General features: G+C 44.5%; 1 protein-coding gene across 8 annotated transcripts in view; it reads right to left on the bottom strand.

Annotated features, from left to right (window-relative positions):
- Nucleotides 1-22,244, bottom strand: part of ZMIZ1 (zinc finger MIZ-type containing 1) — a 469,088-nt gene that overhangs the window by 94,489 nt on the left and 352,355 nt on the right. The window contains exon 1 of one of the 8 annotated variants that reach the window (XM_069240181.1): nucleotides 6,380-6,511. The exons of the other annotated variants lie outside the window; for them this stretch is intronic. The gene's annotated coding sequence lies outside the window, so the exon portion shown is untranslated. Of the gene's footprint in view, nucleotides 1-6,379; nucleotides 6,512-22,244 lie in introns of those variants that run through there. 8 annotated transcript variants of the gene reach the window in all.

Here is a 22,244-nt window from a genome sequence, read left to right as displayed (position 1 = left end):
ACAACTACATTAATTGCTAGCGAGTGCCAATGAATTAATAACACACACACAGACATTCACAGTAGCCAAGCCCCTTGAGTCCAATGTAAAATTCCCACTTCACACTTTACTGCAATGCATAAGTTCACCCAACTCTCATACTTTGTGTATTTTCTCACTCTCTGTTTATTGTCTGTCTCAGGTTTGTTTACCAATCTCTTCATCATGTATCTGTTGTTATTAACATACTATCCAGCACCACATTTAACAGCATTGTTTACAGTTTCTATACAGCAGTAACAAAAACAAGAGAAGGAGAACAGGGCAATACGTGTAACAGAAAGTACAGGAAAAACGTACAACCACTGATTGACAACCTTTGGGTTTATATGCACAACTGAAAGGAAACTATGGTATATTTACGCATAGCGAATTAATGTTTTACTGTAAGCAAATTAGTTACCATGCTTGTTGGAGTTTCTAGAAATGTAAATTAGACTTGAAAGCAAGTGCTGACGAGATTATATACTTCACTGAGTAATAAAATCAGAGTTTGAAAATGATACAAAGAAGACTTATACGACAACATCATGGATTTGAAATGTATGGAGATGAGTTCATAATGACACAGCAGCATTTAGTGCTTACACGTAATTAGATTAACTTATCAAATGTATCTAAAGGCTTGGAAAAACATTGTAACCTGTTACTACAAAGCGTGTCATCAATTTCTCAACCAAAACGCAGCTAAATGTATCACTGTAGATACGTGTATCTGTGATTTGGAGACTAAAATTAGTTCTTTGTATTTCACTTCTCCTTCCTTAGCCATGAACTGAGGACGGATAAGGATGATGGGCTGAGATGTGAAACAGCATTTCACATGTATCCTCAAAGCCTGCACCTGCCAGAATTAAGCCACGGCGCACAGCCCTCCCCTCTTTTAAGCTACCTTCTGCCACTTGACAGCAGTCTACACCCTGCTTTACCCACAGTGCCCCACGTCACTTGCTCCCACTCGTACATAAACAGACACAGTGACAACAGTGAGCACAATCCACCCACCCAAGATGTGTATCCCCAGCCCCTCCCCCACACGTACCCATGTGCTGCGTGCCCTACAGATTGAGAAGGAATATTAAGGGGGAAAAGAGAACTCAACTTACCCACCAGTTGTGTGTCTTGGAGTCAGGTTGCACCACTCGCCCTCGCTAGATGCCCTCAAGCTATGTGTGCAACGGAGGCCACATATATGCCTCGAAGGGAAGGCAAGCAGCACCGGCAGTGGAAAAAAGATGGCTGGGCCAGCGGTTCATCCTGGGGCTGAGCTGGGGCCTGTGGTGGCTCTCCAGTATGTGCACGTTCAGAGTGCGCTGCGGGCATGCACAAACCCCCATCCTGCCCTTTTAGGTCAAGCATAGCAGTGCTTTTCTGACATGTTGTATTCTACAGGGAGTGCAGAATTATTAGGCAAGTTGTATTTTTGAGGATTAATTTTATTATTGAACAACAACCATGTTCTCAAGGAACCCAAAAAACTCATTAATATCAAAAGTGAATATTTTTGGAAGTAGTTTTTAGTTTGTTTTTAGTTTTAGCTATGTTAGGGGGATATCTGTGTGTGCAGGTGACTATCACTGTGCATAATTATTAGGCAACTTAACAAAAAAAAATATATACCCATTTCAATTATTTATCAGTACCAGTGAAACCAATATAACATCTCAACATTCACAAATATACATTTCTGACATTCAAAAACAAAACAAAAACAAATCAGTGACCAATATAGCCACCTTTCATTGCAAGGACACTCAAAAGCCTGCCATCCATGGATTCTGTCAGTGTTTTGATCTGTTCACCATCAACATTGTGTGCAGCAGCAACCACAGCCTCCCAGACACTGTTCAGAGAGGTGTACTGTTTTCCCTCCTTGTAAATCTCACATTTGATGATGGACCACAGGTTCTCAATGGGGTTCAGATCAGGTGAACAAGGAGGCCATGTCATTAGATTTCCTTCTTTTATACCCTTTCTTGCCAGCCACGCTGTGGAGTACTTGGACGCGTGTGATGGAGCATTGTCCTGCATGAAAATCATGTTTTTCTTGAAGGATGCAGACTTCTTCCTGTACCACTGCTTGAAGAAGGTGTCTTCCAGGAACTGGCAGTAGGACTGGGAGTTGAGCTTGACTCCATCCTCAACCCGAAAAGGCCCCACAAGCTCATCTTTGATGATACCAGCCCAAACCAGTACTCCACCTCCACCTTGCTGGCGTCTGAGTCGGACTGGAGCCCTCTGCCCTTTACCAATCCAGCCACGGGCCCATCCATCTGGCCCATCAAGACTCACTCTCATTTCATCGGTCCATAAAACCTTAGAAAAATCAGTCTTGAGATATTTCTTGGCCCAGTCTTGACGTTTCAGCTTGTGTGTCTTGTTCAGTGGTGGTCGTCTTTCAGCCTTTCTTACCTTGGCCATGTCTCTGAGTATTGCACACCTTGTGCTTTTGGGCACTCCAGTGATGTTGCAGCTCTGAAATATGGCCAAACTGGTGGCAAGTGGCATTGTGGCAGCTGCACGCTTGACTTTTCTCAGTTCATGGGCAGTTATTTTGCGCCTTGGTTTTTCCACACGCTTCTTGCGACCCTGTTGACTATTTTGAATGAAACGCTTGATTGTTCGATGATCACGCTTCAGAAGCTTTGCAATTTTAAGAGTGCTGCATCCCTCTGCAAGATATCTCACTATTTTTTACTTTTCTGAGCCTGTCAAGTCCTTCTTTTGACCCATTTTGCCAAAGGAAAGGAAGTTGCCTAATAATTATGCACACCTGATATAGGGTGTTGATGTCATTAGACCACACCCCTTCTCATTACAGAGATGTACATCACCTAATATGCTTAATTGGTAGTAGGCTTTCGAGCCTATACAGCTTGGAGTCAGACAACATGCATAAAGAGGATGATGTGGTCAAAATACTCATTTGCCTAATAATTCTGCACTCCCTGTATATGTGGGCTTTAACCACGCCCATCACTTTCATTTGTTCCTGGGCTCGCCTTGCAGAAATCCCTTGATGTCATTGGTAAATGCTTTAAGTTTGTCCCACCTTGAAGCTGTTTTGTTATGCCTTGCAGACTGACCCGGTTACATGGATAACTGCACCATTGCCGATATGCTTCCGTGTGTACAAACTACTTTTTTCTTTTGTCTGTCCCCTTCACGCCCCATGGCGCTTTAAAGTTTCATACCGCGCAAACTCGATCGGGTATTGGAGCACTTTGCATCCCCACTAGTTACGTCACATTGTTCCTTTGTCTCTCCCATCCACGCTCCATGGCTACAGAGGAGCAGAAATGTTTTGACTTGTTTTTTAATTCACTTTCTCCTCCTGAGTCGTGCCAAGGAGAAGTTGCCCTTCGTCCAGCAATTCTATTACCAGACAAGAGATCTTGTGGCCTCATGGTGAAGGGTGAAGAAGAGTGAGCCCCCACCTTCCACTATCACTCTGGGAGGCTGCGGAGCCACACACCACTCAGGTACTGTCCTCTGAATACACACACGGCCCTGTCTTGGGTACCCAGGCCTGCACTGCACAGTGCTGGAAGCCCTGGTTCCTTCTTGGGGTGGCTGAGGGCACCAGAGAGGTAAGGCATCCGGGGCGGTTCACCTGGTGGAGTGCCCAGGCTTTGTGCTCAACTGCACCCCTGCTCTTCTCCTTGCTTTAATTCTGGATGTCTCACAGCGCCCCTTCTTCTTTCTCACCAGACCTACTCCATTTCTACCCTCTATTTGCCCTCCTCTCCTATAGTTCTCTGGGCCAGTGCTCCTACAGCCCTCACCGACCACTTTCATCTCTTCCAGGCCCACTGTGTCTCAGCTACAGCACTGCAGCCTGCCCTCTTCTCCCGATAGTCCCTGCTGTCTCTCAACTACTTTTCCATTTCAGCCATGCCATTTTCCTCTGGTCCAACTCCTACTTTTGTCCACCTTCTGTCACCGGTGCATTCACCCCCACCCCCCACAACCTAGCAGCACTTATCCTCGACCACTCTTTATGGCTCTTGCAGTTTCCTTCCCTGCGGCCCTTGTCCTCCCCAGTTCTGCCACCTCATCCACCTAGAGCTTTGCTCCCCTTGCTCCTTTTTGCCTCCCATTCCAGCCCCCTACGCCTATCCATAGAGCTTTTACACCTAGCACCCCTGCTTTTCCCAACATTGTTGTGTCAGCCCATTCCACCTCCACGATACCCTTGTACAATCCTCATTACCACCTTCACCAGCATCCGTTGCCAGACAAAATTTCAATGAAATGGGCAGTCCTGCACCTCGCTGTCCCAAACCCACCCGGAGGGGTTACTCAAATGGAAATGCCACCTGGAGAGGAATAACTGGAGTAAGACAAGTAGCTGCCCTCTTGTGGGGTGAGCTCAGACATCACTCCCCATAGCCAAGGCCATAAGGCTTCTTAGTGCCCCATTCTTGCTCAGGCACCCAAGTATGCCCGGTCCATGCTCTCAAGTCTTGGAGTTTGTTTTTCCTTCACCCAGTCCACCATACAGGTTATCTAAAACCTCCTAGCCAGACATCGCTGGCATTGTCTTCTGTAGTTTACTTTTATAATTTAATACGGTAACCCAAGAAGCTGCAGATCAGATTTCCTTGCAGGCCCCTCTTTGCACAGCCACAGGGTCTCCACTATATCTGGTAGAGGGTGCAGTGGCAGCCACTCAAGTCTGACAGTGGCAAAAGAACAAAAACTCAGTGCAGCTCTAAACAGAGGTAAGGAAAGCCTGTTATGAACGTTACACTGATAGGGACAAGTCTGGCATGACCAGTGTGGCACTCCCACGCTCCCATAGGTTTCTTGGCCTACTAGGGCAAGAGCTCTTAGGGGATTAATGTCTCTTTACTCAAGATTTGGCTTGAAGGTCGCGTGGATACAGAGAACAGTTGTGCTTCATGGTAGCCTTTGTAAGGTTCTGATGTAGAAACCTACCATTTGTGCTAGTTCTATGTGTGGACGTTAATTACATATTTTGCAGTGCTTCCTAGTTATATATGCGTACTGTCAGACATAACGAATATGAGAGCACTGAAAGTTCCCCAAGACTGGAATGATCCACCTATCGCCATAGGCACATGAAAAATAACATTTTCAATTTACTCTTGAAGACAGATGTCCCTCTTTATCACGTGAATACAAAGTTAAATGCAGTTTTGAAAATACCAGCCAGTTATCCACTATTTTGTGTTGAAATAAACTTTGGACCAATCCATGCTACTTCAGTTTATATTATACTTTATATGGAAACAATGGTAGGAGCCCAGTTTGAAAGCACACAACATCAACCACAAAACAAATAGAACTACATATACAATAATATTTACAGGTACCTAAAATCGAAAGAGGAGCTGACAACAAGCAACTCTGATAGTGGGGTGGTGAAAGCGGTATTCTAGTCTAATCAGCATGGCAGATTTAAATTGTCATGCTAAATGGCTATAATTTCATTTTTACTGCAAATAGAGGAAGAAGTTTAAATTGGAGTGTTTTAGTTATATGCAGGCCCCCTGGAATTATGTGGCTTAAATGACCAAATTATGCAGCAGGTTTGACCAGTTTCTGTGGCAAGAAAAGTCCAGTTATGCATTTACAAACCCAATAACTTTAACTCTCGCAAATGCGCGATCTATTGCATTGCAAATGCTTGTTCTCACATGCAGAGAAGCAGACATGAATAATTCAGTGCCCGTCTCCTGGCTCCCCGGCGCGGCCCAATCACCGAGGCCCGCGGCTAATGGGCTCTCTGGCTCTTGCCAACGGGCATCTTTTCTGCGCTCGCAGCCCCTTCGGAGACAATGGCGGCAAACCGGGCTCCGGCCAGGCGACTTCGCCCGCGCCGCAGCAGCACCGGACACGAACGGAAAGCAAGAAGCTTAGGAGGACCGGCTTCTCTGCTGCATGACCAGGGCTTGCACATCAACAATGCTGTTAGCCCGAGGTATCAGGATGCAGCCTTTCTTCGCACACAAAAAAAAAAAAAAAAGCTGCTGGATGAAGCCACCTTGTTTTATCGCGAGAGCGTCACGTACCGCCTATATTAAAATACATGTAAGGGCAGCCGCCACACCAACTCCCTACGTATAGACCCGCAGGGCGTCCTCCAAATATGACGGATAAGTGGTATTTGTTGAGATCTCCTCTCAGTTGCCCGGAACCTGGTACGCTGCTTGTTTGCACGAGATACAACGCCGGGGCGCCGCCACCTCAAGTACACCTCAGAACCACATGGGAATAAGACATGAAACGATAATTTCATTTTTTTCCTTGGGTTGGAATCTGGGGAAAGGGGTGGGGGGTGTCAAGCAAAATACAAAGAGCAAGAAATCCTCACCTCAGCTGTGTGTCAGGGCATTGGTTGTCTCTGCTCCTGACTGCATTGATCCATCCCTGGATGTCCCTTTTGCACACCCCCCTTCCTCCTTCAGCCCTCACACGTCTGAACAGACACAGCTACTTAGCCAAAAGGGAGGGAGGCAGAGAGTCAAGGGAGGAGGGGTGGCGGGGGGTGTGGAGTGGGGAAAGCGAAGTGGAAGGAAGAGCCAGGCAGCTCACATTTCAAACTCGCATTGAGGGGGTGGCGCTTAGTGCATCAGACAAAACCCCGTGCCCTGGAGGGCGGCCAAAGCCCTGGATTGACCCCCTCCCCCCACCGAGGCCACAATTGCAGGAGGGCTTTGGGGGATTGGGTCCAAATATTCGGGACTCCCCGGTGACCCTCTGCACAAGCCTTGCCGCCCCATGGGAATTACCCTGGATCTCGAAACATCACATTATAATCACGTACCCATATAATACAAATAAAATATTGAAAGCCCATCAAAAAGCAGATGTCCGACACCTCTTCCTACCCCCACGTGACCAACATCCCAAACTGTCTTGGACAGGGCGCTGCTCAAAATGTAGCGGAGTCCGTCGGCAGAGTTCAGGACTCTATTTAGGGAGAGTTTTAGTTCTCCACTCTGGCGATTGCTAGTGCAATGGCCGTAGCGCTACACATACAATGTGCTATTGGCAGGGCCAGGTTGCCCAGGGAGTGGCAGATGCTGCGCTTTAAATCGGGCTGGCAGTATCTACACTTCTGCCACTTGTTAGACCTTCTGGCGTGCTTGGATGTGCCTTTCCTCGTGGATCTGGGAGTTCTCACAGGCTGCACTCACTGGCGGGCGGGAATTCTTGTCTGTAGTGATGGGTCATACAGAGGTGCATTTCCATTACATCGGAGTTAGTTAAGGATCTTGGTTTCTCAGCGAGTGACTCCTAGGACCCTGCCGCTTATTTCATAAATCAAGGCCAACTTTACAAAGTGTGTGTGTGTGTGTGTGTGTGTGTGTATATATATATATATAAAACATTTTTTTAGACTAACTAAAAACCGGGAAAGGCTGTTCTTAACACTGTGGATGGAGAATGAGACAACAATAAATGAGGATTTAAAATTTTTTTTTTTTAAATAAAACTTATTCTTTAAACATGCTTTTTAATGGCACCCTCGGTGACCTCAACCCATTTCATGGCCCCCAACTGGAAGGTCTAAAGTGCCAGAGTCCCATGGATTTGAAACGAACATCCCATTCTATGTCAGGACCAGCTTCAAATTATGCTTTCTCTTTACTTTACTGAAAAAACAGCAGACAATAAAATACAACAGAACTTTACACTACAACTCCCATGAGCCCAAGTCCACCAATCATGGCTCTACACTGCCAACAAAAATACCTGAACTCTACAGTCCATCCTCTTTCTTTGCTGCTGCTGCAGCCAGATAAGTGATGCGCTTATATTGTGATTGTTTTGTGTTCCAATAATTGTGTTATCTGTATTTTCATTTGTACGCGAGCACGGGCATTTATACCTTGCACTGTCACGTTTATTACACATATATTCTTTGTACAGGGATCTACGATCCCTTTTGTTTATCATTTGTAGCCGGCGTGGACCGGGAGCAGGCCTCAGTGAGATAGTTTCTCACTGCAGCCTGCTCCCGACGTAGTCCTCTTTCTGTTTCGCATGCCGCACACGCACGTTGAGCCGGATCAGAGTATTTCTTCCGATCGGCTTAACGCGCGCGTGTAGGACGAGACACAGTCTCTTTCAAAGAGTTTATCGGCCTCATTTCGCCCGACGGGGCTGCAAGTATACAAATTGGGCTTGCCCCTGGGGGAGTGTTTCCTTATTTAATTTCATTTTATATACTTTCATTTTATTTAACTAATCTTTTATTCTCTCCCGAAGATATAATACATCCACGTTCCAACGAGTGGGTTCCCACAGCTGAGGTAGCTCATTACGTGCAGGATAGAGTGCGCAAAAGCTTTGAGAAGGAAGTGCACAATACTCTCAGGTCTGAATGTCCACGGCCTTCCTTACTCGGCAAAGTAGCGGAGACTCCCAAGTTGGATCCCAGTATGGCTACCTTTTTGTGCAAATTTGCTAAGGACCCCAAGAAAGGTCTAGATCGCACTTGGTGTGGTTGCCAAGATAAGTTATTGGACTTGTCAGGCCCATTAACAAAAATCTTGGATCTTGCTATCCAATCTAAGGAAACCAGTACCCCTTTGGATCCAGAAGTCGTGCTGGAATGAGCACAGCGAGCTGTCTGTCTTTTGGGCAACGCCAATTGCGCCATGTCAACAGAATGCAGACGTTCTTTTCTGATTCGGCTAGATCCCAAATTGGCTGATTTGGCAACTAATGAGGCTGGTTCTTTAGCCAATGGTATGCTTTTTGGCGATAAATTCGTTAAGGATTTGGGCAAATATGTCTCAACCTTCACAGCTTTGGATAAAGCTCAATCCAACATAGAGAAGGTATTCAATAATGCTCTTTTTGCCCGGGCCGGGCGCTTCAGAGGCAGAGCACCAGGCCGTAGATACCAGACTTCCCGATTTGCCTCTTAGAGAAACTGAGGTGGCTCCACAGAATACCAGACTTCCTACCCCAATGGTTACAGAGGACGTGGTCGTTCCACCAGAGGCTATCGTGGAGGTTGTTCCAATCAAGAAACCGCCAACCCAGGTAAGAATTATCCCTTTATCGGAAGTAATTTTGGGGGGCAGGGTGCAACGTTTTCTCCCAGCATGGCAAAATATCACTCAAGACCCTTGGGTTCTTCAAACAGTGGAATTCACACTTCCTTTGTGATGGCAGTGATTGGAAGCTCAAACCGCAGATTTTCCATGCTCTTCAACTGTGGTGGGGGATTTGTCAAATAGATTTGTTTGCCTCCTGGTTGAACAATCAAGTTCAGTGTTATTTCAGTTGGAAGCCAGATCATCAGATGCCTTGCTCCAACAGTGGCTGGGGGAACTACTTTATGCGTTTCCTCCTTTCGCGATGATTCCACACGTCCTGGCACAAGTTCGGCGACAACGGACAGAGGTTATATTGGTGACTCCCTTCTAGAGAGCACAACCTTGGTTCTCATCTGCAAGGACTCTTTCATGCAAATTTTCAGTGATGTTACCAGTGAGCGTAGATCTTCTCATGGATCCGATAGGCAGCTTCCATCCTCTGATTCTACAGGGATTGTTGTCCCTGATGGCTTGGAGACTTTCAGGCGACGATGACAAGTGTCTGGAGTTTCGGAATCTGCACTGTTTTTCTTATCCCAGTCATGGGCTCCCTCCACTCATAAAATATATGAACAAGTCTAGAGGAAGTGGTTATGTTGGTGCTGTGCAAGGAGTTTGGATCCTGTGGGGTCAGAAATTCATGTCATAGCCAATTTTCTATCTGATTTGGCTTCCAAAGGTTTGGCGTATAGGACAATTAATAATTGTCGTTCCGCTCTGTTGGCTGGTCATCCTCATATTCAGGGTAAGCCGGTTGGGGAACATCCTTTGATTTGTAAAATTCTTAGGGGTATCCGTATGGTTGAAACTCCTCAACCAAAATATGCCTCTTTATGGGATGTTAATATTGCTGTGCATTTTCTCAGGACTTAGCCTGATAATGACGGACTATCTCGTGAGCAATTATCAGCAAAGCTGACGATTCTGTTATGTTTATTGTCCTGTAGACGAGTCTCAGATGTTAAAGCCTTGGATTTATCAGGTAGAGAATTTACTCCTGAAGGAGTATCTTTTTCCATTACCAGACTTACTAAGACTTCTTCAAAATGTACCGTATTTATCGGCGTATAACACGCACTTTTTCTCCCTGAAAATAGGGGGCAAATGATGTGTGCGTGTTATACGCCGATATAATGTTAAGTTTTTTTTTCCTGAAATGTCCTCTTAAAATGAGGTGCGTGTTATACGCCGGTGCGTGTTATACGCCGATAAATACGGTATTTATTACCCCTCTTTTCCGCATAATAAAAAAACTTTGTGTTGTTCAATGTATAAAGGCTTGTGAAGATTGAACCTGTGAATTCAGACAAGATGTTTTTAGTAAATTGTTAATTTCCTTGCAGGAGCCTTTTCCGATGGTCACTGCAGCAACTTTGGCTCATTGGGTCAAATGGTTACTAGCAGAGGCAGGTATAGATATAAGCATATTTGAAGCTCACTCAGTTAGAGGAGCCAAGGCTTCTCAAGCTTTTTCAACTGGGGCTAGATTAGAGGATATTATGGCTGCAGCGGACTAGTCAAATGGTTCTACTTTCAAAGTATTTTATCATAAACCTATTGTTGATTGTATCTGAGGTGGTGAATAGACTTTAGACTAGCATAATCTGAAGCCCCCGGTCCTGACATAGAATAAAAAGAATTCTAGCTATTGCGTCAAGAATTTTAGATTCTATTAAGGACATGGAGGCGAGGATTATCCCGCCTATTGTACATCTTTATAAATATTTTTCACATTAAGGTTCGTATTTTTGAAAATGCATAGTAATGCTAAAGAATAAGACCCACCCAATGTTATGCATAGATATTAGTTCTGTATTTGTCTTCCACAGGGGTGACTAACACTGTTTCATGAGTTCCTCATTTTGGATCAAGTGGAATTTCTGCGGGTCAAAGTAACCAGATGAAGTGGTTGAGATGGCGCCAATTGGCAGGAGAGACTTCTATAGACTAAGGTTCTGCAAGTTCTTATGCATCTTAACGTTTGGATTTCGCAAAGAAAGAGGATAAACTGTAGCGTTCAGGCTATTTATGTTGGCAGTGTAGAGCCATGATTGGTGGACTTGGGCTCATGGGAGTTGTAGTTTAAAGTTCTGTTGTATTTTATTGGCTGCTGTTTTGTCAGTAAAGTGAAGAGAAGAGAAAGCATAATCCCCGCCTCCATGTCCTTAATTGAATCTAAATTTCTTGACGCGATGGCTATTTTTAATTCTGAGAGCAAAGTCAGGACAAAACACAGTCGCGTAATTTCTTGCATAAGATCAAATGCATCTAAAAAGACTAATTGGATTTCACAGCACAGAGGAAGGCAAGGAAAACGTGGAAGTTAGTCGAGGATTTTGGCTTTAATTATTCAATAATATCTACGCAACAATTTACTGACTCAACTAACATTCTTCACAATGCTTATATTAGAAACTGTATTTCTGCTGGAATGAGTTTTGTAAAGGGATCAGAACAGTTCATAGCAGTCCTTATCGAGCTTTAATGGTCCACTTCCTTTCCTGCTACGTGCATGGCCACTCGACTGTTCAAATTAGAAAATGCTAAGACACGTCTTAATAATATCGCAAAGATTTTGTATTTTGTGTCCACAGCTTAGAAAAGGGTAGTGGCAGATCAGTGCAAATATCAGACATGCGTACCGTTGTGAACACAACACAAACGGGTAAGGTGAATTGCTTCAGTGCTGGTGTTAATGCAATTTGTAGAGACAGTTTCCAACAGGTGGTCGGTGTAACTGACAAAAGCAGTTGTTATATATTTCGTTTGCAACTGATGGTATACTACATCCACCTTGCATTATGATAATGTGAATTTCTTTGCAATATCCGTGGTTCTAGACAACAAAAGGACCCAGCGCCACAAACTGTAACACACAGCAACCTTCAGTATGGCAGTTTCTATTGCAACTTCGAATTGGGCAGGACGTGCTATATTAATGGCAATCAAATACAATACCGGATAATTGGGATCCTGAGTAGTGTAAGGAGAGCCGTAGAAATGTGTTAAACAGTGGTGACAAAAGGAAGCACAATCAAACACTGCATTGCAACAATTGTTACTTCAACTTGCCCAACCCCTTGAGTCCCTTTCCCTCACACAAAATCAGATGTCACCAATAAGTGCTATTCCATTCCCTGTGGGCCGCTGCCTTTCAACATAACTGCCTGCACTACAGAAAGAGAAGCCGGTGGGAACAAGAAACGTGAATATGTAAGGAAGGTTACCGGATGGAGATGAGACAGAGAAGTAAAGGTCATGACAAGTATAAAAGTAAAACAACATGTTGAGTTGTGGAATGCAATTGTTCAGTGTTTAGTGCTCTGCGCTTGGTTAATATGCTGTAACTGTGATTGCAAACAATTTTGTGCTAAAATGTACAAAAAAGGTGCAGCAACTGGTAAGATGTCAACCGTAGCATTGGGTGAAGCAAGACAAAACGTCACCTTTCCTCCTCAGTTAGTGGTGTGGACATTAGGCTCCAAATGCCAAGATCAACAGACACGCAGATGCCCTCAGAAAACAAAAATACAACATAAACAACACTTCTGGTGAACTACCAATGGTATCACAAGCAGCCAGGTTATTCCAGCAAGTTGAGCAACTTGCACTATATTGTGCGACTGAAAATGAAAGCAGTGACTGTCACAGTCCACCACAGATGAATTACAAAGTAATGCCTGGAATCTAGCAACAAACCAGTAAGATACAAGAAAATGTTGGGACACTAATCCACATCCCTTCAGGATTCAGTGCATGTCCCCAGAGTGAACTGTCCTCGTGCCTCCTAGGCAACGTTACAATGCAGCTCATGTTGAGGCAATGATTTTCTATTTGCTTACCAGTTATCCAGTGAAAAAAATATTAAAAATACTATTCCACAGCAAATAGAAGTTCAAACACTCGTAAACAAAAAATAATAGCAAATAATACCTTCATTATGTTACACAGAATCATAAATGTGCACAAGTAGAAGGGGGGAATTAAAGGTATTAGAACGTAGAGTAAAAGAGAAAAATATGCTTGATGTACAGCCAATGCTTCTCAACACTTTCTAAGAAACAGAAAGACATCCTGTACCCAGCATTCTCTCTAAATGGGGACTGGATCGTTTCCACACTGGATTTATACAAATAATATCACCAACTTGCCTTGCAGCCCCCAGCACAATACCCTGCCACATCTTCCACATACAAAAGTTTAAAGTTTTATACATGGCACAAATGTACAATATCACCTGTTGCCGAAATAATCTTAGAAGTAACCGGACAAGTTGTTTAGGACAGATTCAACTACAGTGATGATTTTGTTATTTTGAAGAATCAGTAAAAAACATGAACTTGCCGTCTGTGAAGTATGTACAACCTTCATAAAACTTGACAGATCTCGTCCTCAATCATGAGCCTGATAGATTAAAACTCACATTCTCATCCACATCATCTCTGAACAGAAAATGCATCCAGGTGTAAGAGGAAGTTAAAGCATAAAAAAATGTGGCCACACCGCCAGGAATAGTTGAGCTCAGATTGCTCCACCAGATGGCAAGATACTGGTTACTTGACCATCAGTGAGTTTGCCACAGTGGGAGCTCTTCTGAGACATTTTACATTTCAAATCAAGGTACTTGAAAGGACCTCTGTATGCCAAAAGTAATTTCATAGCATTAAGGATGGGCTGTCATCAGAAGATTGCGAGATGTATTTTGACCTTGACCACACTGAACCCAGGACGGAGGTCAGCCCAACAGAGTTAGGAGTCACTCTTGCACAACAAAAGCCCTGTCAGTAGAGAGTAAGAAAAGTAATGCCATTTGCAAGCAGGAGCTAGCTGATACGGGACTTAATTATTCTAATCTGTACTTGGGAAGTTCGGCTGTGGAGAGAGCCTGCAAACACCTACTTTTGTACAGTAAACCGTTCATCACCATGGTGGGACATCAAGCAATTCACGTAGAAATATAAATTCTACTTACAACTGATGATGGGGAGGCTGGCTCTAAAAATAGGACTTCAGTGTAATTCACAAACTTGGAAGGGTGTATAATCTCGCTGATAATGTATCTAGATATCTTTTGTGTTGAACGATTACCCATCCTTTTCCAGCAGAGGAATACATCACCTTGTGGTACCAACAGTTAAATTCATCAGCAATAACAATAAACATACTGGAGAACAGCCAAGTGAAAATATCACTCTACAAGTGATTTGCAAATTGCTGACACAGCACAGAAGGAAGAAAGTTAATGACTTGAAGAAATATCCAGAAAGTGTGAAGACAGAACAATTTAAATGTTTCAAGCACATAATGAGGAACTGTTAACATCGAATGTTTTTTTGCTACAAGACATTCACAGTTCATATGAAAAGCCCTTGGAAATAAAGTAATGGTGTTTTACAATAAAGTAGCCGAGTAGTAAGTGCCACAAAAATCAATTAAAGAAAAGGTGAAAGTTATGATGTTCGATGTCTGGGAATTGGAAAAAAAGGATTCAATCTTTCTTTCAGAAAACAAGCAGGTCCTTAAATGATGAACCTTTGCAATGTCCGACAGGTCTTAAATGCTTTTCTGTTGCCACTTGACAGTGGGCTTCATCCTCTTGTCCTCACTGATAAGTACTCAAGAGTAGTAAATCTGGTGGCATCCTCGGAGAGGCTAACAACTCCTGAAGCAATGTATGCAAAATGTGGATGTCAGACACACTGAAACGGATAATAAGCTATGCATTTACAAGATTACTCATGTATGTCTATGTGGGCATAAACCACAGAGACTCCACACCACTGTATGACAAAATGGCATGCCCGTGATTTATGTCAACAAACAAGAAGGTGCTTGAAAGAGCTACGTCCAAGAATACAGAGGCAATAATGGCTTGTCAATGAACTGAAAACGAAAAGGGTTATTTATAGCTTCTAGTCGATGTGAACGTCACCTCACACTTAGAAATATCAAATCTCTTGTGAAATGGTGGCAATCCTAGGCCAGACAGATTTTAGAGAGTGCTCGAAATTGCTAGAATACAGGGTTCCCAGGCTGATCCATCATCCGTCCAGTTTAATCGTCATGAAATTCTGATGTTCAAGAGAAATTAATTTCAGGTAAACGGTCATGCCTTCTCCCTGGAATTCACTCTTGGACTGCAAGCAAATGGAAACGGGAGTGGTCTTCGCATCAATGCTTCAACCAAAGACAGACTGACCTACGAAAGGCTGACTTTGTCACTGCTTGTGACTCCGGCATACAAGAGTTTGACAAAACCATGCTCAGGCCAGTTTGGTACTGGTCAGGGACCACAGCTTTGCAAGACAAACGTAACCAAGTCTCTTAGGCAGGACTAAAATTCGCGAAAGATACTTCTTTTCCAAAAATAGGGTGCAGCCACATGGATGTAACCACCCACGGATACCGCCCCTCCGGCATTCATGGCAAAGCCAATGGTCAGAAACTGCCGGCACCACTATCTTGCATGTGGGTGAAGAATAAAGCAGACGGCCAAATGCCCAAGATGCAAGAATCTGCGCTGAGAATTCTGCGATTCCCCACTAGCTGTTTTCATGCGGCTTCCTTACATAATGGCGCCTGATCTCCTGAACATTAAAGTCAGACTCGTTTAATATAGGCATGAGACTTGCCCATGCCGGCTGAACTACGTTGACTCCTGGGCTTTTTGTTCGTGGATGCTCAGCCTGTTACATGCTCGTATCTTTTGCTTGGCACGTGTATACAGGGCTTGCTACACGCAGAGACTTCTTGTCGCACCTCAGTCTAACACCATATCTTGTACAATTCATTAGTAAAGTGACGCCTTTATTTTGCCTGCAAGATGACACAGACATCCTTGGCTGGCTGGCACACCGCCAAAACATAAACTGCAACATTTTAGAAGCACACAGACAGCCAGAACAGCTTTCTGAAGAAATGTTGACAACTGGTGTGAACAAAGGAAAGACTTAACTAGGTAAAATATTATTAATGGCACACTTATTCACCACATGCCCTAGTTCTAAGCTAGGAGGGATCACAGAAGAGGCTCACATTGTAAACTGTAAAACTGTAAACTTTGCACTTGTATAGCGCACTACTCACCCGTTAGGGTCTCAAGGCGCTGTACACATACCGATGTGGAACCCCTCCTGGCTTTTCCCTGTGAGGCACCCAATCCAGGACAGCCCCAGGGTGAAGCCAGGCATCCAAGCGCTGTGAGGGCCATTGTGGAGATTAAGCAAACTATTGCCCAGAGTTACAGAGTGAGACCCATTAATTAGATTAGGCACAGAGGCGATAATTATCTGGTCCAAGGGAATTGAGCCCAAGACCCACCAAGGTGGGAATTGAACCCTGGTCCCGGGCCAGATCTCTGCATCAGGGTCTGCCGCTCTAACTATTGTGCCACACTGAACTCTACTAGATGGATGGAATTTCATGCACGTATCTTCAAGAACATGTGGAGACCCAGCTGGAACCAGCAAGAAGAGCTGGATCTTTACTCAAGAACCTGCAAGACTAGGCATTTGCTCATACAGGAACCATGAAAGAAATGACATTTCAACCAGGAACCTGCGAGAAGAGTGGATTCTTACTCAGGAAACTGCAAGAGGTGGAAGCTCAAGCAGAGACCCTCAGGAGAGACGGAGGCTCACACAGCAACCTGAGAGGGGAGGTGAAAACATATAAAAGAACTTATGAGGGGTGGGGACTCACAGAAGAATCTGCCAGAAAAGGTGGAAGCTCCTTCAGCAATCTGCAATCCTCGGTGGACAGCCATGCAGGAACCTGTAAGATGGGAGGAGGATCACGCAGAAACATGCCGGAAGAGGTTGTGACTTACATCAAAACTTGGGTGATGTGTGGATTCTGAGGCTGGAAAGTGATGGAGGTGGAGGCTTATGCAGCAGCCTGACAGATGAGGAGAAAATAAAGCAGCAGCTGCAAGTGGTGAAGAATTACATAGCAGACTAACTCTTTGGGGGGGGGGGGGCAGATTTAAGCAGGCACCTTAATGAGGGTATAAAAGCTCATGTAGGAACCTGTCAGAGAGTTTGGGGACTCAAGGGGAACCTGATAGAGGTTCTGCAGGCTTATTAATAAATCGTTGGCAGAGGACAGACATATACACTAAGCTCTATGAATTTGGACAGGTGATATGGGTGTGATCCCAGCATTTCCTGCTCAACTTGTTCAGTGCACTCTGCAGGAATCCATTCATAAACTCCAGCAACTGGTCTATATACAGGCCAAACAGAAGACCCATTAAGAGCCAATTCTCTGAATACTCAGCTTCAGTTATGTGGCAACAGCCCAAGGCATGGTACCAGTGATTCCCTGGACTGACCATTAAGAACAACACTACAATGTATGTTTCGATGTAGTAGAGTTTGTATAGCTTGAACCTAGCCACAAATAAATCATGTGATGTAAAGTGTTGATCTGTGGACACCTGTCGTCAGATGCTGGGGATCTTTAGGCCACTTCTGCCCAGAGCAGATGCCATAGCATGAGTAGTCTAAAAGAACCAGCGTACTAAAGCACAGGGATGATAACAAGATTCGCTTTGCTATTCCAGTATGAAACATTTAATTCCTGCATTAGCGTGATCTTGGTCGGGTCACTTTGAACACACATTTGCTAGATGGCATGTCCTCCAATGGGCTCTTCCGATCAGACATTTTCCCACGTTCAGAAACAGAGCACCACTGGGACTAGCAACATGTCATCACATGTTTGTCTTGATCTCTTGTATGCTGCCATTCGTGTCCTTCAGATTGGTGAAGGGGAATGGACGATGAAAACCGGGCATGCGATAGGGCACTGTCTGAGGAAAGAAGAATGAGCCCAGAACAGTGATATTCTGGTACTGCCATTTTTCACTTCACAATGGCCCTAGATATTGTATTTTTGTTGGCAACGTTAATTATGCATGACCCAAACGTAACTCAATGCTAATCTATGGGGACGAAATTGAACCTGATGTTAGTTTATGTGTCCAAAGCTAAAAGCCTTTCGCAGGTCCTTAGGACTCAGGAGTCACTTTTATATTTATTATCAGAACGGCAGTCAATTAAATGGTTTAAAATTATAGTTCTAACATTACATCCCCTGGTAAATCTAGATACTGAAATGACAACAGGGTTAAGTAATTACTAAGAATCTTCATTTGCTAATGTTATTTTTGGGTGGTTATTTTTATTTTGGGCAAGTAACTTTCCACGATCCTCACAAGTTGAAAAATACAAGTGGCAATGATGAACGTTTTCAATTGATGTGTGGCAGAGTAGCTGTATGTGAGCACCCAGACCAGCACAACAGTCTTCTCTGAGTTCCCAATGGCACAACCGAATTGGTTTCTGCGCCCGAGTTTTGTCCAATCGAGGAGAGATGGGGATGATTAAGGTTTATGGAGGAAGTGTAGCTTACGAGCAGGGGGGTGCATTCAAAACCTTTTTAATGGTTCCCAAAGTCCTGGAGCCCCAACAAATCTCGGGAGGCAGAGGAAGTCTGCAACTGTGAACTCTTCAGCTAAGGGTGAACTTTCATTCCTAGTTGCCCTTGGGTCATGGTGACTTCACTGGCCCATTTCATAAATGGTTGGCCAGGGCTAAAATGTTTTGGTGTTCCAGGTGACTGGTTGATTAGGGGTTTCGCTGCAGAGAAAACCTCAAGGGCCACAACCTCATGAATCACCAAACAGAGACAAAAATGTGTTTTGCCTGTTGTACCCTTTGGTGTGTTTTTGTAGCATTCAGCACCAAGAAACTTGGAGACATCAAATGCTTGTCAGTGATTCTAGTGCATCCACTGGTGGAACCTTGGTGTTTGTGGACACCCATACAGCCTACCAGGGAGATCACAGTCTCTTTCGACCAACATGTAGCTTGGCAAAGCCAGATCATGATGTAGGATTGGGGGCTCCCTGAAGAATCAAGAAAGGGACGTGGTGGAACAAAATGTTTAGTTGGAAAGTAACCTGTCAGACACTTATTACTTAAAAGCAGTTCACCTCCATGCAGTCTACCAACATAATTCTTCTAACCACTAGCTATACGGTACATAGAAGAGAGAGGGATGGGGCTTTGCAGTAGGGGTATATGACCCCACGCATCCTTCCCTGTATATATAGTAGTACAAGGAGTGACGGTAATAGGTTTTACACAGACGGTTCTGCTAGATTTTACCAACAGGGAACAAAAAGCTTGTCTGTTTTCCTACTCCTAATCACACTGCCACCAACCAGTCACCCACAGTCCGCCAGTGATTACTCCTTGGGGTTAAAAGAAAGACACTAAGAGTGCTTCTTTGCTGGTAAAGTCTAAATCTGTACAGTGGCACATGATAACCGGGGCCTCAGTGACCTCTGGGATTTGGACTACCAAGTGAAAGCATTGCTAAACAGTGGAACTTTCATAGGTGATAGGTTTGCAAGACTGTACGTCTGCGACAGGGGTCTGGATATCTGCCCTTATATTAGGGTCTACTGGTTGGTTGTAAAGTGTTTAGACTATATTAAGTATGCTTCAAGCAATAAAGAATAACAAAGAAGGAAAGTGATGGACAGGAAGGGAGAGAATGAATGCAGAATATCCAAAATGGGACAGAAGATGGGATAAGGGGTTAAAGAGTATCTTGTGAAAGACAAAGGGTTTAAAACATGAAAGAAACATTTTTTGGGGATAATTTATATGCCGAAACATTTGGAAAAATGGAACAATTGCAAGATGCCCATTGTGGCTGCCTCTCTGGCTAACATCTGAACATTAAGTGCTTCAGTGCCAGACACCATGCAAGCACACCCCTATACTTAAGAACTTTAAGAATCACATTAGGAATTAAATGAGATATATTACAGGAGACAACCCTAGGCGCCACAAGAAGACCTCTCCACAACACCACTCTCTCTTCAGCAATGGAAGTGCATCCTGCTCTTACCAGTTACCATATTGCACAGGCACCTAATTCACATTTACCACTTTACTCATGTTATGGGGACACCCAGAACCTTGCATCTCTACTATTCTCAATACTGAAATCTCCCTGGGTTAGCTCTCTATGTCCCACGTCTCCCCAGAGTACAGGATCAACATGCACACACTCTTACTTCTAGACTCCATAGACATGCTCCTTACGATCTGCCATTCCAAGTACTGCTAGACTCCAGAGAATGAACTCTTCAATCCCCCACATTCTTGTATTGTGGAAACCCCAGGAACACCACTTACGCTTACCCCTCCATCATCCATACAGCATACTGAAGAAAACAGCCCTTTATTTACCCCCTGCTTTCTTCAATGACAGAGGCATATGGATGTACATACACCACCCTGTCCTGAGTAATGGGAGACCCCACTTGCGTCACCTCCACGTCCAGCACTCTGTCCACAGTGCTGAGGTACAACCCCGATCATCCACTTCCACCACTGGCAAATGCAAGGCCCAGGTGGGAGTGTTGGTAGCGCCAGCGCTTTTGCCCATGGTAAAAAAACAGAGCTTATGTTTTAGGAACACTGCCATGTCTTCACCTCTGACAGATACACACACTTCAGACAACCTATGGGAATGCCTGTAATTAATGGTACGACAGAGACGTTTCCACTGCCCCTATGTGCAATCTGGTGTATGGTAAAATAGCACAGGCACGGTTGTAATGTTTATCCCCCATCTTCAAAAAGAGAAAGTGTAAGCAGTCTCAGGCCTTTGATGGCTGCGTGCAAAAAACTGATCTGAAATCTCAAGCCTGAGAGGAAGCAACATCAGAACAAACCTAGACCACCCTATGTGAAACCTGGCAGTGAGGGTCCACAAGCCTTGCATGAGTTGCGAGGCCAATTTTAAACATGGGTGAACTATGCTCAGGAGTGGATGTCTCTAGTACTGGAAGGGAGTGACTCGAGGCTAAACACAAACCTGTGTGTCCTCAAGTTGTAATGGGCATCCCTAGGCCAGAGTCAAGCTGCCCACATGAAAATGAGGGAACAAGGATAGTCCTGTAAGTGAGCAACAGCACACCAGAGAGTGAGTTACCCCGGTCTGAACCGGACAGTTCAGGACCACTAGTATTAGTGTGAAGGACGAAAGCCTGATAGTGGGAGAGCCCAACTGTGAGTAAATAGGCCCACACCCAGTAATTCCCCTTGCTGACTCCTTATAGTCTTTCAATGTACAAACTCCTCAAATCCATATCAGGAGCTTCTTTGTCCATCCATGTGACACAAGCTTTTCACATGCTTTCCTTTTGCTCCAAGCTCCTTATATGGACTCTTCATCAAGGTCCGCAACACGACCTGTGCTCCAGGTTCCTGATACTGTCTGCACGTGTGCAGCAACTCCGCACACCACCTGTCCAAAGCCCCGATTATCTACACGTCCCACATTCTCATGCTGCCCTCAACAACCTGCACACTCTTGTAACATGCAACCCGCTCCTCACACCTGGTACATTTCAAGCTTCTCACATTCGCTTAATTCTCCCAGTTCCTCAGACCTCACATCTATGTGACCTAAGCACCTTAACTTGGCCTTGTCTACGTGCCACCATATCCACGCATTGATGGCACATTTCCCCAAACACATTACGCACTCTATCAATGTGCCACAACTGCTGGCACGCTCTCCATGAGGTTAATATATTAGTGTATTTGTATGCCCCAAGCTTCTTATACAATGTGTCAGTGTTTCCATGTGATTTAAGTTCTTAGCACTGCCTGTCATATGTACCAAGCTTCTCAGATTGGCTACAGTGTGCCCCAAGAGCCCTATGCTGACCAACGTGTGGCCCCAGTCCCTTATGTTCTTTGCCATGTTCTCCAAGACCCTTGCCATGCAGTCTGTCCACGGGATCCAAGCTCATCATAGCCCCAGGTCTGCATATGTAAATTAACAGGAATTATAATTCAGATGGTAAAGTTGCGAAATCTTTTCACTCTTTCTCTTAACACACCCAACTCAGAACTCCCATGATTTTATATGCACCTCGGGTGCTATGCTGCTATCTGCACTATGAACCAGACTCCACCACCATTGCAAGATGGCTTGACGTGTGTATGATAGCCACTGGCATCTGCAAATCACGAGTTTGCAGCCTAACAAGGCAGATTCAGGCAGCCACCATACCTAGGTCAGTAAATTATGTAC

Source organism: Pleurodeles waltl, chromosome 6 (assembly GCF_031143425.1).
Source record: "Pleurodeles waltl isolate 20211129_DDA chromosome 6, aPleWal1.hap1.20221129, whole genome shotgun sequence".
Lineage (NCBI taxonomy): Eukaryota > Metazoa > Chordata > Amphibia > Caudata > Salamandridae > Pleurodeles > Pleurodeles waltl.
Note: the sequence above shows the minus strand (reverse complement) of the source record. Positions and strands in the feature narration are given on the sequence as shown.